The sequence below is a fragment of the Gossypium arboreum genome, chromosome 10 (genome assembly GCF_025698485.1).
Source record: "Gossypium arboreum isolate Shixiya-1 chromosome 10, ASM2569848v2, whole genome shotgun sequence".
NCBI lineage: Eukaryota > Viridiplantae > Streptophyta > Magnoliopsida > Malvales > Malvaceae > Gossypium > Gossypium arboreum.
In genome coordinates this window covers 93,526,695-93,536,698 of record NC_069079.1, presented here as the reverse complement: position 1 = coordinate 93,536,698, position 10,004 = coordinate 93,526,695, and the positions used below count along the sequence as shown (strand labels likewise).

General features: G+C 36.2%; 1 non-coding gene across 1 annotated transcript; it reads left to right on the top strand.

The window, feature by feature from the left end:
• The first annotated feature begins 4,977 nt into the window (after positions 1 to 4,977).
• LOC128283240 (small nucleolar RNA R71) lies at positions 4,978 to 5,084 on the top strand. Its single transcript, XR_008273582.1, has one exon. It is a non-coding gene; the product is annotated as a small nucleolar RNA R71 (small nucleolar RNA).
• Positions 5,085 to 10,004: the final 4,920 nt, after the last annotated feature.

Below are 10,004 nucleotides of genomic sequence, written 5' to 3'. Positions count from 1 at the left end.
TTTTGGTAAGTGTTGTGAAATGGACACTTTGGACAGGTATGTTCTTAACCCTCGGGTTGAAAATAGATACAACAACGATAAGGTGGTAAGATGATGAATGATGTTTAAAGATGTGATATATGTTTTGGTGGTACCATGCTAAAGTTGTTTGGTATATTTGTATTGTTATGTTACTTGTTATTTACATATGAACTTACTAAGCATTTATGCTTACTCCTTCCTTTTCATTCACTGTAGTTTTGAACAAGCCGGCTCAGAATCGGGACAGTCGAAAGTTCGATCACACTATCCAAAGGACTTTTATCTTGGTAAATGGCTTGTACAACTACTTAAGTATGGCATGTATAGCAATATACCTATTTTGTGTAAATAATTTTATGATATGGCCATGTTTGGTTGAGAAAATGTTTGATATTGATAAGTCATGGTGATGGCTAATTTAGATCATGTTTGATATCATGGAAGTTTAACGAGTTATCTAGTTCATAAAAATTCATGGAAAGATGAAACTTGCCTTAAAATGAATATTGCTGCAGCAATGACATGAATTTGAAAAATCACTAAAAATAGTATAAATAGAACTAAATGATGAGTAAGTTATGAAATTGAAGCTTAATGAGTTTATTTTCATATGGATTGAACAAAACAGGAATATAAATTATATTTTATGAGATATTTAAACTTTTGCAAAACAGGGCCAGAGTGATTTCTGGATCCCCTGTTCTGACTTTAAAAATTCATAATAAATTTTACTAAAATAATTAGAAGTTTTTATTTATATGTAAAGATTACTTATTGAGTCTAGTTTTAATAGAAACAAACTCATAGTCATTTGAAATTTTTTATAGAGATATATCTGATTCGTAATACACAGAGGTCAGAGCAGTCAAACCCTGAAACAGGGGATACTTTAATTAATAAACTGTACTAATTGGCCCAATAAAAAATTCTAGAAAAAAATTAGTAAATATATATATGAGTCTAGATTCAGGGAAAATTTACGGATCTTGATTTCGAGTTTCGTAACTCGAGATATGATTTTTCTTGTAACTGTGACGCGAGTAGCTAGAAAGCTGTGAATGTAGAAACAAATGATTTGAAGTTCTTAAATTGATAAATTATGTTCGGTAACCCCTCAAGCTCGACTCCGATGATGGTCTCGGGCGTGGGGGCGTTACAGTAATACAAGAATTGGTTTGTTGGGCTCAAGGGGGTTTACTAGGGGTTAATCATGGAGGTAGGCTTTTCATGGCATGAGTGGGTTAATCCTAAGTGCCTTAATCATTTTGATATATCAAATCAAATGGTGTGGTCTCGACATGCATAATCAAGCAAGTTCTAGAATAACAGTTCAATACTGACGCACTCAAAGCAATAATAAAAGTGAGCATGAAAGGATGAATAGATGCTCAAAAGGCTCAAAAATCTCACAAAAAATTATGGCTTTTTGATGTTTAGACTCGTGAATTCTAATTCAAAGTAATACCTAGACTTGGGGAAACAAATAATTTAATTTCTTAAAAATCAACTTATCATGCTTGATTCTCTAATGTCTTAAAGTTTAAATAATCAATGTATAAATCCCTATGTCTTAATTCAAAATATATCAATCAAAATCATAAATCAATTAAAATTTATCCTAAATATGATATGCGAGTTTTTCATGAGAACAAGGTGATTATTCCAGGATCTTTTTTTGATAGTGAAATAAATACCCCCACACTTAAGATGTACATTGCCCTCAATGTACAATGATAGATGTTAGAGAATAAAAATAAGATAGGGAGAGAAGTGAAACTTCCTGTGTGATGAATTCCTTGAACTTAGAGTTTTGGAGAGTGATCGGTTTGAGAGTGGAGGAGGATACTCCGACAGTCGTAGAGGTTCATTAGGCCATAAGTCCTGCGCCAAAAGAATATTATATCTAGTGGTAGCTATGGTCGTGGTTGAGCAGGACATGGCAGTCGTGGAGAACCTTCCTCGATGGAGTTGTAGTTCCTATGTGATGATGAGCTTAGGAGTTCTATATAACTGTGATAAAATTAGGAACTTTTTAGGAGATATTAGGAAGTATAAGGATTCGAAAAGAAATAACTGAAATAGAGAATAAAAATAAAATTCTAAAATCTAATAAAAATAACAGAAATAGTTTCAATAATAAATAAAAACAGAAAATAATAAATAAATATTTCTAAACATCTTCATCGCTGGATGGTTCGCGAGGTAGGACTGGCGATGAGATGGGAAGGTACTGACAACTCTGCTGTAGAGTAGCATCAATGTTGTCAAATTGTTGAAAACACTTAAGCTCGAATCGGGTGAGGTGCTCAGAGATGTTAGCATATTAAGCTACCATATGAACTGGATGAGAGGGTAGTGGTGGCTGAGAATAGGGATCAGGGAGTGGAGAAGGGGAGATTTCAGCTAGGGCTTTTGAAAGGAAGAAGAAAATGAACAGTGATTTGCTTATATAGGGGAGGGCCACACGGCCTAGGGCCATGCCTGTTTACTTATGAGGGTGAGCCCGTGTGTTTCAAATTTTACAATTTTATGTCGTGATTGGCTATTCTCCCACGCCCGTGTGTCTTGGACGTGTGTGGTACACGGCCGAATGGCACGGGCGTATCACACGCCTGTGTCGAAGAAATAGAATTGAGCCTTGTCCCTGGCACGCCCGTGGTTTTCTATCCCTACGCCTGTGTTTTTCCTATCAAGTTCACCCACGGCCATGTCGCATGGCCGTGGGGATTTATTGCACCCCGTGTTTTGGGGAAATCATGTCCTGCTTCAACACGGCTATATCGTACGGCCATGTCTCTTCCCCTGTTTGGCCACGGCTTTAGGCACGCCCGTGTGCCTGGCCTTATGTGCTGAAAAACTTTGCAATTCAAAGACTAAGTTAATTGATTCGAAGTGTGAGAAGTTAAAAATAAAGAAATCAAAATATGTTAGTGCTCGGGTTGCCTTTCGAGAAGCGATTATTTATAGTCTAAGCTCGACTTACCTCTCCATTGATTTATCATGGTGGTTTGAGGAGTTCATACTCCTCATTCCTGCTGTCAATCTTAAAATAAGGTTTTAATCGGGTGTTGTTTACCTTAAAAGTGCCGAACTTGGGATGACTCACCTCAACCGTACCGAATGGGAAAATACTGAGTACCGTAAGAGGGATTTCCTCATTTGGTGTGGTAGTGACAATGTGGGGATCTGCGGCATCCAGTAAGACTTTACGCCAACCTGAAGTTGAATAGGAGAGGTATCGAGCTTGTTTTGGCATAGTTTCGATTTATCATGTGTTCTCGGTTTGTGTGCTCGCCATTCATCTAGCTCCTCTATTTGCCTTCGTTCCTCATGGGTGTCTTTGTTCTCTACATGATAATAGTGCACTGTCTCTGTTGTCTTGGTTCGAGGGGGTTCCTGCAAGGATGATTGAGTATTAGTTTTATCATCGATAGGTTTATAGCGTTATCTTGAGTTTTAAAGGTTTTGACTGAGTCGTGTGCTTGAAGTGTTATTGCATTGTCACCTGCACGAAGTGTTAGCTCTCCTGTGCCTACATTAATAATGGTTCTGGCAGTTGCTAAAAAGGGTCGTCCTAAAATTAAAGGTACCTCGTTATCCTCATCCATATCTAAGACGACAAAGTCTACTGGGTAAATAAACTTATCAATTTTAACGAGAACATCTTCAATAATACCCTTAGGAAATCTAACTATTTTGTTAGCCAATTGTATGCTCATCCTAGTCTGTTTGGGTTTACCGAGACTGAGTCGTTTAAACATTTTATAGGGCATAACATTTATCCTTGCCCCTAGATTAGCTAAAGCATTATTCACAGATTAACTACCAATTAAGCAAGGAATTGTAAAACTCCCTGGATCTTTCAATTTGTTAGGTAGCTTATTCTTTAGAATAACTGAGCAGACTGCATTGAGTTCCACATACGATGTAGCGTCTAATTTCCTTTTATTGCTCAGAAGTTCCTTTAAGAATTTTGCTGAGTTGGGCATCTGCGAAAGAACTTCAATAAAGGGTAAGTTAATATGTAATTTCTTTAAGAGTTTGAAAAACTTACCGAATTATTCTTCTGTTCTGTCTTTCGTCATCGCTTTAGGATATGGCACACGAGGTTCATGATTCGTACTTACCTGTTTGGGATTATTATTGTTTACCTCTTTTCGTCCTTTATTCATCGCGTTGTTTTGCTGTATTTCTGGCTTGGGTGCAATGAGTCCGTCCATATTTTGAGTGCTAATTTCATTGAGGTGTTCCCTCGGATTAGGTTCAGTATTACTTGGTAAGCTACCTTGTGGTCATTCGGAGATTAGTTTGGACAGCTGGCCTATCTGAGTTTCGAGTCCTTGGATCGATGCTTGTTGATTCTTAAGTGCTGTCTCGGTATTTTGGAAACGGGTTTCTGACACTGAGATGAATTTAGAAATCATCTCTTCAAGGTTTGGTTTCTTCTTTTGTTGATAAGGTGGCTGTTGAAAACCCTGAGGATTTTGTGGCTTTTGATTCCCTTGACCACCCCAGGAGAAATTTGGGTGGTTCCTCCAACCTGCATTATAGGTATTACTGTATGGGTTATTTTGAGATCTAAAGTTATTGTTACCCATATAGTTGACTTGTTCTTCTTCAGTTGTAGGATTGAAGGATTGGTATTCTGAATGCACACCTCCTCCGCTTGAGTCACACCTCATTACTGGATGTATCTGCGTAGAACCAAGAAAACTATCATCAATCTTTTTATTGAGAAGTTCTACCTGATTAGAGAGTATGGTGACACCGATTGTTTTTGTTGGCTTTGTCCTCATAACTTGCCACTGATAGTTGTTCAGTGACATGTCCTCTATGAATTCATAGGCATCTTCCGGTGTTTTATTGTTGATGGTTCCGCCAGCAGCTGCGTCAATCATTTTTCTTGTTGAGGGATTCACACCATTGTAGAACGTTTGAACTTGCAGCCAAAGCGGTAACCCATGGTGAGGGCACCTTCTCAGTAAGTCCTTGTATCTCTCCCATGCATCGTAAAGTGTTTCTTAATCCATCTACACAAAAGAAGAGATATCATTACGTAATTTAGCTGTTTTAGCTGGCTGAAAATATTTTAGTAAAAATTTCTCAGTCATTTGTTCCCAAGTAGTGATAGACCCTCATGGTAACGAGTTCAAGCACCGCTTGGCTTTGTTTCTCAGTGAAAAGGGAAATAACCGAAGACGAATGGCATCATTAGAAACGCCATTGATTTTGAATGTATCGTAAAATTCAAGAAAATTCACCAAGTGTGTGTTGGGATCCTCATCCTGCAAACCATCAAACTGAACAAACTGTTGTATCATCTGAATTATGTTAAGTTTTAGTTCGAAATTATTCGCAGCAATAGTAGGTCTAGCTATACTAGAATCAGTTCTTGTTAAAGAAGGTTTAGCATAGTCATACATAGTACGTGGAGCAGGATTTTGATTAGCTGCAATTGCAGGAGGCAATTGATCGCCTGGGTTTTTGGCCATCTCTGCAGTTGGGGTTTGAGTATCGTTTTCTCGCTCGTTCTCCGTGTATTATAAACTACGCCTTATTTCTCTTTGATTTCTACGAACTATTCGATCGATTTCTTCGTTAAAAAGTAATGGTCCTGATGGGTTTCTTCTAGTCATAAACTATAAAAATCAGCCAAGAGAGAGAAAAAGTAAATTAATAAATAATAAAATAAAATTGTAAGAAAAATAAATGGCTAAAGTAATAAAAATTTAGTGTTCCTAATCAATTCCCCGGCAACGACGCTAAAAACTTGATCGCGTGATTCGTAACAAGTAACAAATATTTATAATGAAGATCAAACCTAGACTAACTATTATCAAGATGAAAAGGCAAGCACACCTATCGAACAATAGTATAGTAATGGCAAGACCGGGATATCGTACCCAAGGGAACCAAAAGTACTAGTAATAACTACCTTTTTATTATCTAGCCTAAGAATAAAAGTGTTTGTTTTAATTAACTAATTATTTAAACTAAGAATGCACAGAGAAAAGAATTGGGGAATTGCTTTTGGGAAAATCGATTGACTTGAAAGAATACTTAAGAAAAAATCCACCTAGACTTTACTTGTTATTCTGGCTCCGAATCGGACTATTTATTCATTCAACTTGTTCCGTAGAGATCCCTAAGTTGTGTTATTATCCCTATTCAAGACTAATAACATCTAAACCCTAGATTGAATAACCGAGACTTTTCTCTAATTAACACTCTAAGGTTGCATTAACTCGATCTATGGATCCCCTTATTAGGTTTCACCCTAATCCGGTAAAATCTTGTCACCCTATTTCTAGGCGCACAATCAACTCCGCTTAATTATGGAAAATGTACTCTTAAACAGGGTCTATTCCTCCTCTAAATAAGAGTATGTCTTGAATTAGTATCCTGGGATATCAAAACAAGAATTAAGTACACATAATTAAGAACAAGTTAAATATTTATCATACGATTCAGAAAACAATAACAAGATTTGTCTTAGGTTTCATTCCCCTTAGGTATCTAAGGGGTTTAGTTTAGAATAAAATAAGAGTACATCTCAAAGTATAAAAATAAAAAAACATAAAGAAAACCCAAAACTCCTGAAGGGGAATTGAGAAGAGATCTTCAGTCTTGATGATGAATCTGACTTCTGAGACGGATCGATCGGCTTCCTTGGTGTAATTCCTTACCCCTCTTCTTTGTCTCCCTTTTTCTCCTCCTCTAGTGCGTATTTATAGGCTTTGGAATGCCTAGAAACCCTCCAAAGTGGCCTTTTTCGAATTGGACTTAACTTGGGGTCAGCAGGGACATGCCCGCGTGACATGGCCGTGTGACATGATTGCCAGGCCGTGTTCGATCCGTTAAATTGCACACGGGCGTGTGGGTCAATGGCCAGGCCGTGTGAATCATGAAAGCCTTGGTCGACACCCTCGAAAGACACGAGCGTGTGAGCTACCCGTGTGGCAAGGCTTAAGCCGTGTCATCTTCTCGATTTGGTCCATTTTGTCCCTTTTTGGCTCCTTTTTACTCTTGGTGCTTTCCTGAGTACAAAACATGAAATTAAAGCATTAGGAGCATCAAATTCACCAATTCTAATGAGAAATCATCTACAAAATGCATTAAACATGGGGTAAAAATATGTATAATTTACGATTTATCAATGACCACACGGCCTACCCATACGGGCATGTGACCCTCCAAAACAAGAAAATTTTCTTAGTGTCACAAAAGTTTTGAAAGTTCTCGGTTTAGTCCCGAACCACACCCAATGTACGTTTTGGGCCTCGTGGGCCCGTATAAGGGATGAGATGCATGTTTATGAATAGTCTTAAATTGAATGAAATTTTATGGTCCGGTTTTGTATGAATGTTTATGTGTGAGTCCGGTAACGCCTCGGACCCTGTCCCAGTGTCAGATACGGGTAAGGGGTGTTACAACCAGACCTGAAGACAACTAAAACATGTCATTACCAAAACACATTAGAATGTTCACAAGTCTATAACCACACCTTAAGACAACTACTCATTCATCTAAACCACACCAAGGTATCATATACCAAAACACATTAGAATGCTCACACTACTCATTATCAAAGCAATCATTTATAGGTCATAACATACACCTAATCTAATTCATTTCAAGCACATTCATACCAACCTACATGACATTTACCACTTCATGTTCACATACACAGGCTTACTTAAAGTTTAACAAATATACCACAAGGACTATCATTCAAATATCAAGTGTACCAAACATCCCAAATAGCTATGAAATATAACATCATATCTATTGGCCCTATTACATGCCATATAAGCCAAATGTTTACAAAATCTACCAAAAGAGTCCTCAAGATAGTGAGATTCTACGAGTTGATCTGATCTCCTGTCCACAAATTGTAATCTACAAGAAAAGGGAGAAGACAAAACTAAGCTTACAAAATCTTAGTAAGTTCAATGATTAGACGATAATCTTACCGGATTTAAACATAACAAAACAATGTAGAAGAATAAGAAATTAAGTTCCTATCAATCACAGCTCACAATAGGTGAGTATTGAACAATACAATAATTCAAAACGTATTCCATATTACTATTATTTCAACTTTTTGAAAACACTATACTTGGATAATTCATGTCATCAAAATGCGACATGATAAATTGTCATAAACCAAGTTATCGTTCTAATAATATCTCATCTTAGGTAATCAAAAGGGTATCACTCATTTGAGTTAACTTTAGATTTTTAACCGGCTCATGATGCTACTCACACAAGCTGCAGAAAATCTACAACACATGCAGGATCTCAAGCCATTGCTATGGTCTGTATCACTAGTACATAGCTCAAAAGCTATTAAATTATCACCGGTCCAAAGCCTACTATTTTAGGTACACCACGTACTCACTATACTCATTTATTATTTAAACATTCAATAGATAAAATACAACATTAGATGAAATTTAAATAATCTGGTAATATGTAAGAATTGTTAGTATGAACTTACCAGACTGATTTGCAGCAATAACCAAAGTACATAGACTACTCAACTACTTTGTCCTTTCTTTGATTATCAACATGTTCTTAATCTAAAATAATAATTTCATTTCAATTAACTAAATCAATAGCAATATTACATCATTTTATACAATTAGGTCTTTTTAGAAATTTTTACAAAATTACCCTCCGACATTTTACTTTTGTGAAATTTAGTCCCTAAGCCCAACACATGCAAATTAACTATTTTTACTTACATTTAAGCTTGGCCGAATATATAAGGGCCTCTCTATAGCTCCTATTTGCTGTTAATTCACATCAAGTCCTCGTGGTTTATCACTTTTAGCAATTTAGTCCTTTAACATTAAAATCTTCAAAAACCACTTTACAAAATAGTCTTAACTAACAACAAAACTCAATTATCTTTCATAAAACTTCATGAATAACTCAAACTCATCAATGGAAAATTTTGAAACATTTGAAATTTTTACAAATTAGTCCTAATTAAACTAATACGAGCTCAAAAACATAAAAATTATTAAAAAGGGGCAAGATTTTCTCACTTAATCATAAAGCCAAGGCTTGGCCTCATGTTCTTCCTCCTTCTGTAGGGTTTTCGATTCTAAACTTAACGAAGAAGATGATATTTTCATTTTTATTTTTGTTCTTATCATTTATTTGACTAAGTACTAATTTACCCTTTTATTATATAATCAAATTTCATGCCTTTTCAACACCTAAACCCATCCATTACAACTCCTTTGGCATAAATCACCCTATTAGTCCTTTTAATTACCTTTCCATAGCTATTTAGTAACTTCAACTAATAGAAGTCAACTTTCACAACTTTTACGATTTAGTCTTTTTTACTTAATTAACTATTTAAACGATAAAATTTCATAACCAAATTTTAATATGACACTAATGAACTTATCAATATTATTAATATTTCCATATTGACACGTCAGAGTTGTGGTCCCGAAACCACTATTTTTGAAACCATTGAGAAACGGGCTATTATAATTGAGGTTTGGCCAGATAGATAAGTTCGTGTGGTGAGGGGATAATACAGGGGAATATTTGGTAAAAAGTAGATACTAGTGGCTTATGGCCAAATGTGGGGATGGGGAAGTAATTGTTGCTATAGACTAGAATATAGATTTGAAAGCTTCTTACACAAAACTTTGGAAACATAATGTCACTAGTAAAATTAAGTTTACATGCTGGAAAATCGCTAATTTTTTTGCCTACTCTTAATAATCTTGTCATTTGGAGCGTGGCAAGAGGGAGTTGGTGTCTTGTTTGCCAAGGGGCTAAAGAATCGATCAAGCACTTGTTTCGAGAGTGTCTAGTCATGGTCTAGGTTTTGTGAGATTTGGAGGTGTCGTTTTCCTCATCCAACAATGAAAACAATTGGAAGCGATGGTTAGCTAAATAGTTCATTAACAATACAATGGACACATGTAGATTATGGATGGCCACGTTTTGAGCAT